This window comes from Somniosus microcephalus, chromosome 1, assembly GCF_052327205.1.
Source record: "Somniosus microcephalus isolate GS21.2 chromosome 1, FLI_Smic_1.0, whole genome shotgun sequence".
NCBI classification, from domain to species: Eukaryota; Metazoa; Chordata; class Chondrichthyes; order Squaliformes; family Somniosidae; genus Somniosus; species Somniosus microcephalus.
This window is the reverse complement of record NC_140987.1, coordinates 110,888,234-110,901,519: the sequence shown is the minus strand read 5'-3', so window position 1 is coordinate 110,901,519 and position 13,286 is coordinate 110,888,234. Positions and strand designations below refer to the sequence as shown.

At 44.8% G+C, this 13,286-nt stretch overlaps 1 pseudogene; it reads left to right on the top strand.

Moving 5' to 3' along the window:
- Positions 1-13,286, top strand: part of LOC147124289 (uncharacterized) — a 239,189-nt pseudogene that overhangs the window by 147,686 nt on the left and 78,217 nt on the right.

Genomic DNA, 13,286 nt, shown 5'->3' with positions numbered 1-13,286 from the left:
AGTCCCACATAAGAGACTGTTAACTAAGGTAGAAGCCCATGGAATTGAGGGAAAATTATTGACCTGGCTAGGAAATTGGCTGAGTGGCAGGAAACAGGCAGTAGGGATAATGGGTAGATACTAAATTGGCAGGATGTGACTAGTGGTGTCCCGCAGGGGTCTGTGTTGGGGCCTCAACTATTTACAGTATTTATTAACAACTTAGATGATGGCATAGAAAGTCATATATCCAAATTTGCCAATGACACAAAGATAGGCGGCATTGTTGGCAGTGTAGATGAAAGCATAAAATTACAAAGGGATATCGACAGATTAAGTTACTGGGCAAAACTGTGGCAAATGGATTTCAATGTAGGCAAATGTGAGGTCATCCACTTTGGACCTAAAAAGGAAAGAACAGGGTACTTTTTAAATGGTGTAAAGCTAAAAACAGTGGTGGTCCATAGAGATTGGGGTGTCCAGGTACATAGATCATTAAAATGTAATGGACAGGTACAGAAAATAATCAGAAAGACTAATGGAATGCTGGCCTTTATATCTAGAGGACGAGAATACAAGGAGGTAGAAGTTATGCTGCAGCTACACAAAACCCTGGTTATCCACAGAATCCACAGAAATCCCACAGTGCAGATAGAGGCCATTTCGGCCCATCGAGCCTGCACCGACACATATCCCACCCGATCCCCGTAACCCCTACACCAACACATATCCCACCCTATCCCCACGTATTTAATCCCCCTAACACTAAGGGTCAATTTATCATAGCCAATCAACCTAACCCGCACATCTTTGGACTGTGGGAGGAAACCGGAGCACCCGGAGAAAACCCACGCAAACACGGGGAGAATTAGACCACAGCTGGAGTACTGTGAGCAGTTCTGGGCACCACACCATAGGAAGGATATATTAACCTTGGAGGGAGTGCAGTGCAGATTTACTACAATGATACCTAGACACCAAGGATTAAGTTATGAGGAGAGATTTCACAAATTAGGGTTACATTTCCTAGAATTTAGAAGGCTAAGGGGTGATCTGATCGAAGTTTTCAAGATATTAAGGGGAACAGATAGGATAGTATGATAAATCCATGTAGTGAGACAAGGACTCGAAGAGGCGATATCGTAGAATTAGCACGAGTACTTTATTAACAAACAGAGTAACAAACATCATGCCTGCATCCTGGCATTTCACCTTTGCTGACCTTGACAGGAAGCAAACCTCTGACCTTAACAGGAAGCAAACCTCTGACCTTAGCAGCAGCATTGGCTACAGCACCACCTGGTGGATAACCTTAATCATAACATCCCAGATTACTATATCCCTCCCCCCTTAAGATTTCAGTATGAATTTCTTAACAAACAACCATTCCTGAGAGTCACATAAGGAGTCTCCATTCATCATGTTCCATACTTGATGAATCTATCAGTTCAGTATCAATCTCTCTGGTGGCTTGCGAGATCTTTGTGAACATCTAACAGTAAAGTCCCTGCTTGTTTGTGGTGAAGCCACCAGCTGCTCCTGAGCAGTGCTCAGAGTATCTGACTCTGCAACGATGGTTTCCTCTTGACGAATAGGTTCCTGTGGAATTGTCTCTGTCCCTGGTGGTGGCACCACAGATGCACTTGGATAACTGGGGGCAACCCTGTCTTCAGTCATTGCACCTGGAACCTTCATTTCAATTTCCCCTTGTCTGGGAAGTATCTGATCTACATGTCTGCGTACTACCCTACCATCTCCCAACATGACCTTGTATGATACTGGACCTGTCATTGAGTCTATGAAGCCAGGAATCCACTTTGGTCCAGAACTGAAATTCCTGGTAAGGACCGCATCTCCTTCTCCAAAACTTCGGCTCTTTGTTCTTTTGTCATGGTTCTCTTTTTGTTTGTTTTGTCTGTTTTCCATTTTCCTTTTTAGGTCTGGGTGGACAAGGTCAAGAGTGGAGTGTAGTCTATGACCTAATAACATCTCAGCAGGAGAGAGTCCTGTGGTGGATTGAGGTGTTATTCTGTAGTTGAACAGAACCCATGACACTTTGGCTGCTAAACTCCCTTCTGCACATTTTTTCATCATCTCCATAAATGTTTGTATGGCTCTCTCCGCAAGTCCATTCGAGGACGGATGATATGGAGCCGAGGTCACCTGCACTATGCCATTTTTTCTCAAGAACTCTTTTGTCTCTGTACTCACAAAACAAGTGGCATTGTCGCTCACCACGATCTCCGGTAGCCCTTGATTACTGAAGCTCCGACGCAGGCAGTCTATAGTAGTAGTGGCAGAAGCAGAATTTACAGGATAAACATCCATCCATTTGGAATGTGCATCAATGATTATGAGGAACATCTTCCCCATGAATGGACCTGCATAATCTAAGTGCAATCTTCTCCATGGTTTATCCGGCCACTCCCAGGGGTGGAGAGGAGCTGCTGCTGGTGCCTTCCGGTGTTCCTGACAAGTGCTGCATGTCTTGACTAGATTTTCTATCTCCTCATCTAGCTTTGGCCACCACAAGTAACTCCTAGCCAAGGCTTTCATACGCGAGACCCCAGGATGACACTGATGTAGTTGCTCTAGGAAAGACTGTCGTGCTGGCTGTGGAATAATCACTCGTGCTCCCCACAACACGCAACCATCCTGCACACTCAGCTCTGTTTTCCTGACACTGTAGGGTGTGAAGTCAGCCCCTTCCGGATGCTGTGGCCATCCCCTCACCACATATTCTCGAACTCTAGACAGTACTGGATCTTTACCTGTTCATGTTCTTACTTCCTCTGCAGTCACAAGTGCTGTGTCAGTGTCCTCCAACATCAAAACTCTGTCCTCTGGAGCTGCACGGAGAGGTGTGCCTGGCAGTGGAAGACGGCTCAAGGCATCTGCGTTCCCATGGTACTTGCCCGCCTTGTAGACAATGACATGCTCATATGCCCTCAACGTCACTGCCCACCTTTGGATCCGGGGTGACACCATCTGTGGAACTGCTTTCATTTCATTGAAAAGAGAGAGAAGAGGTTTATGATCGGTGCATATGGTGAACTTCCTGCCATATATGTACTTGTGGAACCTCTGTAACCCAAACATTACTGCTAACCCCTTTTTGTCTAACTGGGAATAGTTTTTTCTGCTGGTGTTAGAGTTCAGGACATAAACCCTATTGGTCTTTCTGTTCCATCTTCCATGCAGTGTGAAAGAACTGCCCCCACCCCGTAAGGTGAAGCATCACAAGAGAGAATTATGTCTTTCTCTGCATTGTAGTGAACCAGCACATCCGACGACAGCATCAGTTTCTTGGACCGTTTAAATGAAACCCCCTGCTCCTCTCCCCACTGCCACTGTGTCTCCTTGCGCAGTAGTTTGTGAAGAGGTGCTAACACCGTTGACAAGTTTGGTAAAAACCTGTTATAATAGTTCAGCAGTCCCAGGTAAGCTTTTAACTCAGCCACATTTGTAGGAGCAGGGGCGTCCTGCAGTGCTTGTACCTTCTCCTTGAGTGGATGGAGCCTGGTGGCATCCACTCTGTGTCCCAGGAACACTGCCTCATTCCCCAGGAAAGTGCACTTACTCCTCTTGAGCCAGAACCCTGCCCTCGCCCTCTCCAATCTCTGTAGTACCTCTCTCAGAGTGCTCAGATGCTCCTGGTCGGTTCTTCCCATCACCAGAATGTCATCCAGATAGATGGAAACATGTGGAATCCCTTGCAGTACACCTTCGATTGTCCTCTGGAAGATAGCTGGACTAGATGAGACACCAAACGGTAAGCGGTTATATGTAAACAAGCCCTTGTGTGTATTTATGGTGACATACTTCTTTGATTCGTCATCCAGTGTAATCTGCAAGTAGGCATGACTCATATCCAACTTTGTGAATTTCTTTCCTCCAGCCAGGTTTGCAAAGAGATCCTCTGTTTTGGGAATCGGATATTGCTCTAGTTTGGACACCCGATTGACTGTCAATTTATAGTCTCCACAGAGTCTTACCTAATTGTTCGGTTTTAAAACAGGTACTATGGGAGCTGCCCATTCCAAACATTTCCCTGGCTCCAGTATGTTCTCTCTCAATAGACGGTCAAGCTGAGCCTCTACCTTTGGCTTCATGGCATAAGGCACAGGTCGCTGTTTAAAAAACCTTGGCGGTGCCTCCTTGTCTACATAAATCTTAGCTGGGGGGCCATTAAATGTGCCAAGTTCCTCCTTGAACACATTCTCATGTTCACTCAACACTTCTTGCAAAGTCAACTGTTTGCCCGCATCTATTTGATGTACTGCTCCCCAGTCTAATTTAAGTTCTTTTATCCAGCCCCGACCTAACAGGTTTGGCCCAGTACCCGATACTATAACTACAGGTAGCTGTTCCACTGTGTCCCTGTGTTGCACAGTTACATTAGCTGCACCTAATGTCACTACTCATTCACCTGTATATGTTTTAAGATGCAGGGAGCAAGGCTTTAACTCTGGAACTTTTGCACGGTTCCACAATTTTGAGTATGCTGCCTTGTTCATTATGGTCACGCCGCACCCTGTATCCACTTCAAAGTTCACCTTAGAGTCATTTACTGTCAGTTGCAATGTGACAGGAGCCACTTTTGGAATGTTCTCTAACATGCTATACATTATGAACATGTCCTCTTCTTCCTCAGCTTCCCCGCTGATGTGGTGTGCTCCATGATTTTTCACTTCTCTCCCTTGGTTTTGCTGTCCTCCCCCTTTTGGTTTGGATTCCTCCACAGGTGATTTCGCCCTGCAAGCTCGTTTTATGTGTCCTTGTTTCCCACACTTGTAGCACTTTTCCTCCAGAAACCGGCATTCACTCGCCAGGTGATCGCCCTTGCATCTATAACATGCCTTCACATGCTCACGTTGTGGTTTCTGACGCATGTTCAACTTGTGCACAACAACCTGACCTGCAACTTGCATAGCATTAGCCCTGTCTGAACCCTGTATTTCTTTTACATCTCGGTTCGCTGTCTCTATGGCTTGAGCAAGTTCCAATGCTTTTTCATAAGTAAGCCCAGTCTCGGATAATAATCTACGCTGCATTCGGTTGACCATAATTCCGCAAACTAGCCTATCTCACAGCATTTCCTTCAGGTTGTTCCCATAATTGCAATCTTGTGCTAATTTACGCAACACCGCTACATAGTCCATTATGCTCTCTTCTTCTTTCCTGTTCCTTGAATTAAACTTGAACCACTGTACAATCTCACTAGGCTTAGGGTTGAAATGTTCTTTTAGCAAAGCCACTAATTCAACAAATGATTTGTCTCCAGGCTTTTCAGGACTGAGCAGATTCTTCATCAAACTGTAGGTTTGGCTTCCCACTGAGCTAAGCAGAATGGCTTTCCTTTTTCCGGCATCATTTATTTCATTTGCTTCGAAAAAATAACCCAACACTTCACAGTATTCTTCCCAGGTTTGTGCTTGAATATCAAAAGCGGAAACCGTTCCTACCGTGGCAGCCATGCTCTCTTCCAGCTTGTAGCTAGCTTTAGCTCATGATTTTGTTGTTTAAACGTCCTGGCAGACTTTTCTTCTTTATGCAGGGTCCTTTAGTTGCCTCGTCGCCAAATGTGATAAATCCATGTAGTGAGACAAGGACTCGAAGAGGCAATATCGTAGAATTAGCACGAGTACTTTATTAACAAACAGAGTAACAAACATCATGCCTGCATCCTGGCATTTCACCTTTGCTGACCTTGACAGGAAGCAAACCTCTGACCTTAACAGGAAGCAAACCTCTGACCTTAGCAGCAGCATTGGCTACAGCACCACCTGGTGGATAACCTTAATCATAACATCCCAGATTACTATAGATAGATAGAGAGAAACATTTTCCGTTGGTTGGGGGCATTATCTAAAAATTAGAGCCAGACCTTTCAGGAGAGAAATTAGGAAACACTTCTACATACAAGGGATGGTAGAAGTTTGCAACTCTCTTCCACAAACGGCAATTGATGCTAGATCAATTGTTAATTTTAAATCTGAGATTGATAGCATTTTGTTAACCAAAGGTATTAAGGGATATGGGCCAAAGGCGGGTATATGGAGTTAAGTCACAGATCAGCCATGATCTCATTAAATGGCGGAACAGGCTCGAGGGGCTCAATGTCCTACTCATGTTCCTATGTTTGTGTAATTCAGCTACTCTGTTGGATTGATGGAAGTTAACATCTACTACACCATGCTACAATGGGCCTTTTACTCCTCCTTCTCGTTGTATTTTTTTTTCAAAGTTCCACTCTTATGTTTTTTTTTGTTGTCTTTCTCCTGGTGTTCATGTTTTTTAAGTCCTGCTCCTGGAGTTTCAGTATTGCTCCCAGTGCTTCTGTTTTTAAGTGTAGCTTTGGCATTTCTTTTTAACTCCTACTTTCATTGTTTCTTCTTTTAATTGTCATTTACAAGATAAGCTTGGAGGTGGCATATGGGGACAGGATTGAAACTAGAGAAAGATCGGGGTTCAGGGCTATGGTGGGGAGAGCCTGGGGGAGGTTTGGCTTGGGGGGGGGTAAAGAGAAGGAGGGCAAAGAACCAGCAGAGGCAGCTGAATGGATGGTCTCAATCGTTGTGAGAAAGAAGTCCATGAGCTTCTTGTACTTGTTGGCAGTGTGAATGCAGGGGAGAGGGTTTTAAGGAGATAGTTGATAGTTCAGAACTGAAGCCGGGATTATTTTATCTCTCCAGACTGATCCTAGAGTAATGGACAGTTTTGACAGAGAAAAAGTGAAGCTTGATAGCTCTTGACATGGTCTAACCAGATCTGGAATGTCGTGTGCAAAATATGGTCAAGTTTGTGCCTCTTGCACTTAGTGTTCATACCAGGGGGAATGACCAGAATAGGGACAAGGACATTAAAGATGGAGGTGAAGGATTGGCTTAGCAAATCAACAACTGCAGAAGTATCATGGCAAATGGAAGACCACAAGTTAGGCAGTTGGGAAGTTCAAAGTGCAGTTGTAAATGACTGGAGTGCATTTCCCCTTTAAGAGGTACAGGCCGCCGTTAGGTGTCGTCAGTGATTCCCGATTTCCCAACCCCAACCCAAACAGGGTACATGTCTGTCTCATTACAATGAGCAGCCAGCACCAATTTTTCGTGGTCCCTACAACCATGAAACAGGTCCATGCACCATGCCCTGCCCCCTGCTGTCCATTTTCAGGTGCAATCAAATTTCTAGGCCATGCACATGATCACTCTGTTTATAAAAACACACAATATGAATTTTACCTCAGTAAAGCTTTAGAAATTTGTCTTCTAGTTTTCGTCAAATAAATTTGAAAAACTTTTGATCAGAAACTGCAAAAGTTGAAGAAAAAATATTCCTCATTATAGCTGACCAAATTGTACTGATGCATCCTGGGAAATCAGGTACACTGCCCAGGCTCAGACTGTACAATCCAATTTCAGCTCATAGTTTCACAGCTCTGGGCAAAAATATTGAGGTCGAAATTGGCACTCATTGTGTTCACTTTATGGGAAGAAAATGGGAGAAACAAAGCCCAATTTCAAGGACCTACTCTGAAATCCCACTAGCTCTGTGTAGTGGGTGCCCTAGTGACACCAATGCTAGTATGAGCACCTAGCTCTAATATATCTTCCATTGAAGTCAATGCAAAGGAAAATCTGGTGAGGTGTATAACGGACAGCCGATCTGCTACTGCCTGTGTGCCCCCCTGCCAAAGTTAAATTTTACCCTCACCCCACCAGTATCTGGCAATCACTTTGAGGATAGACTGGCAGGCGGAAGTTCTGCTTTGCTGCATATTTAGTTGAGCAAAGACACTGCCAGAAGACATTGCAAACTTCCCAGAAACAAATACAAAAAGAAAATACTGCAGATGCTGGAAATCTGAAATAAAAACAGAAAATGCTGGAGAAACTCAGCAGGTCAGGCAGCATCTGTGAAGAGAGAAACAGAGTTAACGTTTCAGGTCGATGACCTTTCGTCAGAACTGGAAAAAAGCAGGAAATGAAACAGATTTTAAGCAGGTGTGATAGGATTTGCCTCGAATATCTCTTAATGTCTCTTAACCTCTTCCACCTTCCATCCGATCCCAGACCTTCCCTTTTGTTCTTCCATCCCCTGAGTTTCTCCAGCATTTTCTGTTTTTATCCCAGAAACAAATAATTGACTTGGCTTTTAACACTTAGCTGTCGGGAATTCAACAACAGGCAGTAATGTCTCTCCTCAGCACTTTACCTACAATGACGTCTTTACTGTTTTCTTCTCTATAAATTATTGATCCCCTGGTTGAAGTCTTGTGGTTCTTGCTCTGTAGTACTAACTGCCAGAAATTGTTATGTCACACTGTTCCATTGGGAATTAATTGATTTAAGTGGCATCTTTACCTGATAGGGCAGTGCGCATTAAAGCTGCAGTCTATCATTGGAATCAGACCTTGTCAACACTTACAAACAAAATGATTTTCTGGACATGCTGTCAAGTTACTGGGAAATCCAAAACAAAGAAAGCATAGTAAAATTTCCAGTCATCATTCTTTCTATAACTGTTCTGGAAAACAATCAATTTATTTTCAGAGAAAAAACAATTGACCTTTAAAAATCTTGATCTTAATTTAAAGGAATGATATAAGGACTATTTCCAAGATCAGGCAGTCCCACTAGTTGCAGAGAATGCTGGTTGGGAAATCGTGGGCCCGCAGTACCTGATTTTCCAGTAAGATGACACCAGTCAAGGAGAACCACACCCTTTGCCTTATAGTGTAGAGGACCCTGAAAAAAATAAAATATGACATTATAGTTTCAAGGGGACCTCGTTTTCTTTTACTGGGAAAGACACAGTAACATTGTTCGAGTTCCTCATAAGAGGTTCCACCAAGTAACTGAAATTTGAATCTTTATTCCTTATGCTGATTTTAAAGAATAGCCAGGGTTAAAATGAAATAACAACAGAAAATGCTGGAAACACTCAACAGGCCAGGCAGCATCCATGGAGAAAGAAACAGAGTTAACATTTCAGGTCTGGGACCCTTCATCAGAACTGGAAAAGGCTAGAGATGTAACAGATTTTAAGCAGGTGCAGAAGCTGTTCTTCCTTAAATTCACAAGTATCAGATAGTCTGCAGAAAGCATGGAAGATTGCTTGACCTGGAAATTAGTGAGAATAAAGGGTGTAAATTGAATTGTATGGCCCGGTCCTGATGACGACGAACTGGCAGCATTCGCTGTCATTTCGCCTTTGAAACTGATCACAACTTTAGGATTTAGCGCGCGCCTGCGCAGCCTAATGGGGAAATCCTGAAGTTGCGGTTTGTCATTCACTGCTCCTCCACAGGTTGTGCTGTGTACCCCGCCAGAGCTGGCAATCAGTGTAATCTGTCATATTATGGAAACTGATGAAAACTTCTGCTTTTCTATGGTAATACTGCTTTTAAATATCCCATTACAAGTTAGACCCTTTTGGATTAGGTGTAACTGGGGTTTTAACAATGTATTGACTGCTAAACAAAGGTAATGGCCATGAAAAACTAATGTTAATTTTGTGGAGTGTCAAATTTATCCATTTTAGTAAAAGTTAACTTTAAAAGTTTGTTCACCTTTATTTCAGGTTTGCCTTTGTGGAAGCCCCAATCTTTGATTCTAACTTTTTAAAAATGTTAGCGAGCAAAACAAAGGAGCTTACACACTTGAGAATTCTGCATTTTGATTGGCTGCTTAGATAGCTTGTTGACGGCACAGCAGCTTGCGTTAGGGATTCCCCATTAACTTGCATTGATTTCAATTATGCGTTGGAAAAGCTGAACTTCTCGACACAGAGATCACAAGATCTTCGTGGGGAGCTTACTTGGGGGCCAGTGGTGAATGTCTTTGCAGCGCCGCTGACCGCAAATTATGGGCCTATGCTTTTAAGACATTAGCAGGTACTTGGAATCCACACAATGGCCGTGATTTTGCCTACTGAGGCGGGCTCAGTGCGGCCAAGGTAGCTGGTGGGTTGCAACCCCGCTCCATCCCGCTCTGTGAGAAGAATTTTCCGTTGATTGGGCTTGTTAAGCCCGCCCTGTGAGGTTCTCAGCAACTTAAAAGGAAGCGGGTCTGATGACGTCATTTGATGACATGTCATCCGCCGGTTTCCTTAAAGGGGCCACGTCCAAATTGATTTTGACAGTTGTGCTGTCAGTGTTCTACAGCATTGAGGTGCTGCAAACACTGACAAGCACTGCTGTGCACAGCTGCACCCAGGCTCTCTCATGACTCTCTCCATATGCTTATGGAGGGAGTCACAGCACACAGGAAGGTTCTCTTCCCTTCCAATGGGCAGAAGAGACCTCCCCAGGAGACCAATGCAGCCTGGTTGCACATTGCACAGGAGGACACAAGCAGGGATGTAATCAGGAGTCCCTGGCTGCAGTGACGCAAACCTTTCAATGATCTCAGTAGATCACGAAACGTTAATGCCAAGCCACACTCAACCTCATCCTGCTGTGCCTCTCATCACATCCCCATCACTCTGCCTTCCATACCCTACTCCTGCACATCCTTACTCACACCAACTTACCTTCCACCTCCACACATCCCTCTCTATCTACATTATCACTTCCCCATCTCACTAGTCACCCCTCACACTCACTCTCATCCTACTGCAAGCATACCAACTAACAACACACAAGGGATGGCACTTGAATGGTTTAGCCAATGATGATTCTGGTAATGTGCTGTCAAACATTGAAATCTTTATTATGAACACTTTGCATTCTTGGACAGATTTGTGTGCACCTTTGGAAGTGGCTTAGTGAGTTGCAGTGAATGGTGAGCCATAAGGGCCCCCCTCCACAATGGTGATGAGTATGAAAGGAATGGCTTGGACTTTGTAGGGATGCTTTATGGTGCTGGTGTGGGATGGTGCCAGCCTGGTGCACCTTGTGGCAGCCAGGGTGTACAGTGTCAAGTGAAGTAAATCTGGCCATGGTGAGGCCATTGCTGTCATCCCGGGCAGCAATATGGTCAGGTACTGATGCCCTGTGTCCTGTGCAGCATCAGGTGATTGTGGAGAAGGTTGTTGTTGTTGGTGCTGCTGGTGTGCCTGGTGCTGCTGATGTTGGGGCTGATCGTGGTGGGATTCTGGGGACCAAGGTGAGATTTTTTCAAGGGCACCGATGCTGCTGGAATAGATGACAGCTGAAGCTGAGATGACAGAAGAGATCTGTCAATGGTGAGAGAGGTTACTCCAAGGAGATGACAATGGATAGAGAGTTTCCAAACTGCATAAAGCTCAAAAGTGGTTTCCAAATCATGAAGGCTCCAGCTTCTAAGATTGGGAAGTGTACAGCTGTGAAATGGTAAGTATACCACTTTTGCAGCTTTCACCTATTCACAGCAATGGAGAGTCACTGAGAACACGACATACTTACTTGACGTGATACTCGCTCTCCGGGAACCTCATTAAAAACCTGGTAAAATGGTAAGTACGTGGAAAAATGGTGCTTAATTACCTTTTAACAAGCTTTCAAGGGAGTGCTAATGGGGCGCAAAGCAACTAGCGCCCCGGCCCGGCACCGCCAATGCCTCCCGCAATATTCAGCGGGAGGTTAGCGGTGGTGGTAACCATTAGCGCCCCGCGGCGCTGTGCCGCCGGCGATGACGTCATCGCCGTACGCAGCGCCCCGCTCGCACCGCCGCCACGATCTTCGGTAGCGCTCCCTGACTTACCACCAGACGCTATGTCCGACAGGGTCAGGGGGCCTACCTGTGGCCGGGGCGGCACTATTTAAAGGCGAGGAGTCAGGCGGCCATTTTTGTTGCTGGCCACCTGCCAGCACCTGCCCCCACCCCCCCACGGTGTGCCGGCTGTGCTCCATGAGCCTGGCACTTCTCTTGAGTGCCGGGCTCTTTTGCCGGCATTCTGATCCCCGGTGGCCCAGCTGGGCCCCGGGTTGCGCTACGCAAGGCCCCTCCCCTTTAAAAAGATATTCCCTCGCAGCGCCCCTCTTGGGGCGCTACCACTCAATTTCGGCCACGTGGGCGCTAATTTTTCAGGGCAATAAAGTAGTGCCCAGCGAAGTTAACACTTCAAAGGGGTTGCGTTTCAATTTTTCCCCTTAAGTATCTAAATTGGCTGGCCCGCCAATTGATTTTGGGTCTGTTCAGGGATGACAGACCCAACACTTGGGAAACTGACAAGGAGGTGGGATACTGACCCGCTGTCAATCTTTGTGATTTTGACAGTGGACCCGCCTCCAAACCCACATTCTGAGCATCAGTAAAATTCCAGCCAATGAATGGGAAATTGCTCATTAACATTCAGTGCAACAGATTCCGGGTATTGTGCCTTCGATCACAAGTGATTGACAGCAGTGTCTTCAGAATGCCCTTAGACTGCATAAGAACTGTGGGATTCTCCTGTAGTATTTAGTAAAAGCACCTGAACTCTATGGGCAAACTTAAGCTCTCATTGTCCCTGTGTGACAGCTCCTCTTGAAGATCTGCAGAAGTAACAGATCTGACTGTTCTTTTCAAAAGATCTGTTGCAGATCTGCAGGTCAGAGACTGTAAAAAATACATGGGTAGATTTTTCAAACTATCTTACCTTCTGATAAGCATATCCTGCAGGGTGGCTGGAAAATTGGGTTAGTGGGCCTTTGGGCTTTGACATAATATGTGGCTCAAGCATAAAGCCTGTCATTTTCTGGTTCGGTTATTTTGCCAACAATGGAAACTGTTGATACTTGACAGCAAGACTATCATTGGGGTATATTTTCTGATAATGTACTTCACATATGAATGGTTTATACTGTAACCTGTTTATTTTAATTGGGTAAATGCCTGCCTAGAAATAGCTCAGAGAAGAATTTATCTTTATGCATTAAGAATTCATAACTAAAAAGATAGCCCAATAGATTTTATGTAAAAAATTCAAATGTCTCTGCAGCACAATTTTCTGACTTTTTGTCTGGGATTGTGCTGTTAACTATATAAGTCTATTTCAAATAGACTTAATAGGAACATCAGCAGGGTCTTTAAGGGAAACAACCTTGGGCTGTACTTTTTATTTCTCTTCTTATTTCTTTTTGGTTCTACATAAAAGGAATTCCATTAGTGTCTGATAAGTCACCTGAAAAGAGACTGTAAGTGATGCATTGGCCATACTTTGGCACAATAGGAACAGAGGAAAAAGATCTCTTCCAATGTAAACTTTTATTGAAGCTCAGGGACCCATAGAGGAACTAAGTGCAAGCTGCAATGTCCCATAGCAGTCAGTGGGGGTGAAATTGGTCTTGGGCGGTAACGTAAAACTGGCACTGGTGAATTGGCGGTCTGTTTTACACCCGACCCGAT